At 47.6% G+C, this 5,991-nt stretch overlaps 1 pseudogene; it reads left to right on the top strand.

Annotated features, from left to right (window-relative positions):
* Positions 1 to 3,871: 3,871 nt before the first annotated feature.
* LOC103080948 (endoplasmic reticulum mannosyl-oligosaccharide 1,2-alpha-mannosidase-like) lies at positions 3,872 to 5,142 on the top strand (annotated as a pseudogene).
* The last annotated feature ends 849 nt before the right edge of the window (positions 5,143 to 5,991 follow it).

Below are 5,991 nucleotides of genomic sequence, written 5' to 3' on the forward strand. Positions count from 1 at the left end.
GGACTCTCTGTGCTTCCTGGACTTGATTGACTGTTTCCTTTCCCATATTAGGGAAGTTTTCAACTATAATCTCTTCAAATATTTTCTCAATCCCTTTCTTTTTCTCTTCTTCTTCTGGGACCCCTATAATTCGAATGTTGCTGAGTTTAATGTTGTCTCAGAGATCTCTGAGACTGTCCTCAATTCTTTTCTTTCTTTTTTATTTATTCTGCTCTGTGGTAGTTATTTCCACTATTTTATCTTCCAGGTCACTTATCCATTCTTCTGCCTCAGTTATTCTGCTATTGATTCCTTCTAGAGAATTTTTAATTTCATTTATTGTGTTGTTCATCATTTTTTGTTTGCTCTTTAGTTTTTATAGGTCTTTGTTAAATGTTTCTTGTATTTTCTCCATTCTATTTCCAAGATTTTGGATCATCTCTACTATAATTACTCTGAGTTCTCTTTCAGGTAGACTGCCTATTTCCTCTTCATTTGTTTGTTCTGGTGGGTTTTTACCTTGCTCCTTCATCTGCTGTGTGGTTCTCTGTGTTTTCATTTTGCTTAATTTACTGTGCTTGGGGTCTCCTTTTTGCAGGCTGCAGGTTTGGAGTTCCCATTGTTTTTTGTGTCTGTCCCCCGTGGCTAAGGTTGGTTCAGTGGGTTGTGTAGGCTTCCTGGTGGAGGGGACTAGTGCCTGTGTTCTGGTGGGTAAAGCTGGCTCTTGTCTTTCTGGTGGGCAGTTCTGCCTCTGGTCGTTTGTTTTGGGGTGTCTTTGACCTTATGATTTTAGGCAGCCTTTCTGCTAGTGAGTGGGGTTGTGTTCCTGATTTGCTAGTTGTTTGTCATAGGGTGTCCAGCAGTGTAGCTTTCTGGTTGTTGAGTGGAGCTGGGTTTTAGTGTTGAGATGGAGATCTCTGGGAGAGCTTTCACCATTTGATATTCCGTGGAGCTGGGAGGTCTCTGGTAGACCAATGTCCTGATCTCAGCTCTCCCACCTCAGAGGCACAGGCCTGACACCTGGCCGGAGCACCAAGATCCTGTCATCCACACGGCTCAGAATAAAAGGGAGAAAAAAAGAAAGAAAGGAAGAAAAAAATAAAATAAAAAAGTTATTAAAATAAAAAATAATTGCTAAAATTTTTTAAAAATAATTTTAAAAAAGAAACAAAAAAAGAAGAGAGCAACCAAATCAGAAAAAAAAATCCACCAATGATAATAAAAACTATACTAAAAAATAAAAAAGCAAAAAAAAAAATGGGCAGACAGAACCCTAGGACAAATGGTAAAAGCAAAGCTATACAGAGAAAATTACACACAGAAGCATACACATACATACTGACAAAAAGTGAAAAAGAAAAAAAAAATATCGTTGCTCCCAAAGTCCACCTCCTCAATTTGGGATGATTCATTGTTTATTCAGGTATTCCACAGATGCAGGGTACATCAAGTTGATTGTGGAGATTTAATCTGCTGCTCCTGAGGCTGCTGGAGAGATTTCCCTTTCTCTTTGTTCGCACAGCTCCCGGGGTTCAGCTTTGGATTTGGCTCCGCCTCTGTGTGTAGGTCGCCTGAGGGCGTCTGTGCTTCGCTCAGACTGGACAGGGTTAAAGGAGCCGTTGATTCGGGGGCTGTGACTCACTCAGGCCGAGGGGAGGGAGGGGTATGGAGTGCGGGGCGAGCCTGCGGAGGCAGAGGCCGGCGTGACGTTGCACCAGCCTGAGGCGCGCCGTGCATTCTCCCGGGGAAGTTGTCCCTGGATCCCGGGACCCTGGCAGTGGCGGGCTGCACAGGCTCCCCGGAAGGGGGGTGTGGATAGTGACCTGTGCTCGCACACAGGCTTCTTGGTGGCGGCAGCAGTAGCCTTAGCGTCTCATGCCCATCTCTGGGGTCCGCGCTCTTAGCCGCGGCTCGCGCCCGTCTCTGGAGCTCCTTTAAGCGGCGCTCTTAATCCCCTCTCCTTGCGCACCGGGAAACAAAGAGGGAAGAAAAAGTCTCTTGCCTCTTCGTTAGCTCCAGACTTTTCCCGGACTCCCTCCCGGCTAGCCGTGGCGCACTAGTCCCTTCAGGCTGTGTTCACGCTGCCAAGCCCAGTCCTCCCCCTGGGATCTGACCTCCGAAGCCCGAGCCTCAGCTCGCAGCCCCGCCCGCCCTGGCGGGTGAGCACACGAGCCTCTCGCGCTGGTGAGTGCCGGTCGGCGCCGATCCTCTGTGCGGGAATCTCTCCGCTTTGTCCTCCGCACGCCTGTGGCTGCGCTCTCCTCCGCACCCCGAAGCTCCCCCCTCCGCCCCCCGCAGTCTCCGCCCGCGAAGGGGCTTCCTAGTGTGTGGAAACCTTTCCTCCTTCACAGCTCCCTCCCACTGGTGCAGGTCCCGTCCCTATTCTTTCGTCTCTGTTGTTTCTTTTTTCTTCTGCCCTACCTGGGTACGTGGGGAGTTTCGGAGTACAGGCTCCGGACGCGCAGGGCCAGCGGCCATGGCTCACAGGTCTAGCCCCTCCGTGGCATGTGGGCTCTTCCCGGACCAAGGCACGAACCTGCATCGGCAGGCGGACTCTCAACCACTGTGCCACAAGGGAAGCTCACATTATCCTTTTTTTTAAACTCATAGAGGATAAAATATTTGCCCAAGTTCATATAGCTAAGAAGAGGAAGAACTGGAGTTTGAAACAGTTCTAACTTCAAAGTCCATGTCCCTTCCTCTATGCCTTGCTTCAACCCAATAGCAGAGGCAAACTCACATGTGGCTATCATCAAATGGGGTGAGAGCTCTGGGAAGCATAAGTATGAAGTATTTGGGAACCCTAGGGGAACTCAGAGCAGGGTACCACTAACTGTCCTCAGGAAGGTTTGTTAAGGCTTCCCAGAGGGAAGGCTGATGTGCCTTGAAGGATGATTAGGAAAAAAAAATTAAAACAGTGTCTACTCAGTGAAAAGTGGTCAAGTGTTCTTGTGGGGCCAGAGGTACTTTTGTAAAAAGTATACAGAGTAGAGTAGATAGGACAGAAGCCTGGGCCCTGGGAACTAACAATCTGGGTTCAAATTCCAACTCTGTCACGTACAAGCTTGTCAAGTGCTTGAAATGCTATAAACTGTTTCCTCAGATGTAAAAGGAGAGCAACAATAGTTCATACCTCATAGGTATTAGAAGGAATAAATTAAAGGAGATGATGCATATAAAGCATTTAGCACACTGCCTGGTCCCAAGTCTTGACATTCCCCCCTTCCCTCGACCGGTTTCTTCCCCAGCTGCCAGGAATCAGAGCAGTGGGTCCCAAAGTGTGGTCTGTAAACCAGCAGCCTCAGCAGAACCTGGGAACCTGTTAGAAATGCAGTCTCCTCTCTCCCCTACATCTACTGAATCAGAATATCTGGGGATAGGGACAAAAGCGGCCTGAAATTTAATGAGCCCTCAGATAATTCTCAGGTATGCAAAAACTTGCGAAGCATTGCTTGAGTTCTTTCGAGGCTTAGTTAACACATCACTACACAGAGGACGGTCACTGGCTGTCTGCAAGGTCCTCTTTTTCATTATCCCACTGCAAAGACATTCTCCGAACAGAAAGTGTCATCCAGTGCTATAAACCACAGGACTAGAGCCTGCCCAATACCCACAGGGCAAGTAACGAAACTACCCCGCAGGGTAAAAATTGGGCAAACTGAGCCGCATGCGCAGGCGCAGTGCTCCGCGGGGTGGGCTGGGGGCGGTGCTTCTAGTGCCTTGGCAGGAAACGGGAAGCGGAAGCTAAACGTCATCTGCTCAGAGGCACCGCCACAGCCGGGGGAGAGCAGCAGCAGGTAAAGGACGCTCTTGTGTGGGGAAAGGGGAATTACCCCTATGGTATCTAATTATTTTCCTCGTAGCCTTTCTGACTGGGTGTAAACTGTTTTCCATGAACATAAACACTGCCGCTAGTGAGGCCTCCACAGATTTCAGTATAGTGTCAGAAGTGACAAACGTTCAGTTTGAGTTCCGAGAACTCTCTCGTCTCACTGGAGATGAGAAATTTCAGGAGGTAGTGATGAAAGTGACAAAGTATATACATTCCCTGCCTGGGAAGAATGATGGGTTAGTGCCCATATTCATTTATACCAACAGCGGCTTCTTCCCTTCAGTGGATCTTCACTCTTGGAACCAGAGCTCTGCTGAAGCAGTGGATCCAAGGAAGAAAGAAATTCAGTTGCTACAAGACTATGTTGAAGCCGTAGAGAAATAAAAGAGCACCTGCTTCAGCAGTCTGAGCCCAGCGAGCTGAGGTTTGTGGGAAACTTGTGGATGGCAAATTCTGAGTCAAGATGCATTGAACGTGTTTTTTGCTTGGGAACCCTGGCCCTGGGTGTATGCTGTGGTCTGACCGCTGACCACATGGAGCTAGCTGAAGCCTTTATGGTGACCTATTACTAGATGTATCATCAGTTTAGGAGTGGGGTGAGTCCAGAAATTTTGTACTTCAGCGTTAACCCCAAAGTTAGCCATAAGGATATGGGGATCTGGCCTGAAGACAATTTCAATCTGCTTTGACTAGAGACAGTGGAGAGTCTGTTCTGTTCGTACTGTTCAGTGGGGACAAGGAATACCAGGATCAGGGGTGGGAGATTCTGCAATATTTCAACAGATATACCAACATCCAGTCAGGTGTCTATTCTTTTTTTTTGGCTGCGTTGGGTTTTCATCGCTGCGTGCGGGCTTTCTCCAGTTGCCGCGAGCGGGGGCTACATTTTGTTGCGGTGCGCTGGCTTCTCCTTGTGGTGGCTTCTCTTGTTGTGGAGCATGGGCTCTAGGAGCGTGGGCTTCGGTAGTTGTGGCACACGGGCTCAGTAGTTGTGGCTCGCGGGCTCTAGAGCGCAGGCTCAGTAGTTGTGGCTCACGGGCTTAGTTGCTCTGCACCGTGTGGGATCTTCCTGGATCAGGGCTCGAACCTGTGTCCCCTGCACTGGCAGGTGGATTCTTAACCACTCCACCACCAGGGAAGTCCCCAGGTATCTATTCTTCAATCAGTAATGTTCAGAATCAAATCCCAAGAGACAAGATGAAAAGTTTCTCTCTATGATAAACTCTAGGTACATATATCTTCTCTTTTCAGATGACATGGACTTCCTCAACCTTGATAAATATGTATTTAATATAGAGGGTCATCCCGTGGCCATCTGGACTTCAGCTTAAAAGGCTTGGAACAACTCCCAATCATGGGACTTTTCTGCATTGAACATCGTGTATAGTAGACTTTTCTTTAAGTTATAGATAGGCAAGCCAATTGCTTGTGCATAAAATGAGTCATCCTTTGACCTTTAGCCATGAGGATGTGCAGCCCAGTTGGCTACTGTGAGCCAGGCAAGTTCCAAATTCTGGGCTGAAGATGTCAAGTCCAATGGGACAGCTGGGGTCCAGGACTCCTTGGAAGGCAAAGTACCTGTGGGTTTTTCAGGGCAGATGCTGGTGGTTTTGAATCTATCCTCATGTATTTCTTTAGGTGGTAATTCAGGTTGACTTTAGGGTTTGTTTCTGTCTGTGCTTTCTAGATTAGGACCACTGTAAGAAGGAGGAATAAAATCAGCAAAGTTTTGATTTATAGGAAAAAAAACAAAAATCTACCAACAACACAAAATCCTGCCAAACAGCCTGATTTGTGTTGTCAATTAGCTCCTTTTGGGGGAAACTGCACTGCTGTTGGGAGAAGAGAGAGGCTTATAACTGGTGACATAGTTGATGGACGCTGGCAGTGGAGGCTAATGGGGAAGGCAGAGGCAGACCAAATATGCCCTGTGGAAGGACAGGGCTCCTGTTGAGCTTGGTCAGCTTGTGATTTAAAAAGATATTAAGGAAAAAATAATTGGTTGCAATTCCAGTGACACTTGCCAGTGTCATTCTCACTATTAATTGAGTTACCATACTGTGCCCAATAAAGTTTTAACAGAGCGAAGCATGGCAAATTTGTAGACCCAGCAGGTTGCTTATTGGGGCTGCACAGTCTGGCTTCTGCTATGAACATGGAATGATGGGCTATCAACTTTA

Source organism: Lipotes vexillifer, unplaced genomic scaffold (assembly GCF_000442215.2).
Source record: "Lipotes vexillifer unplaced genomic scaffold, Lipotes_vexillifer_v1.1 scaffold977, whole genome shotgun sequence".
NCBI lineage: Eukaryota > Metazoa > Chordata > Mammalia > Artiodactyla > Lipotidae > Lipotes > Lipotes vexillifer.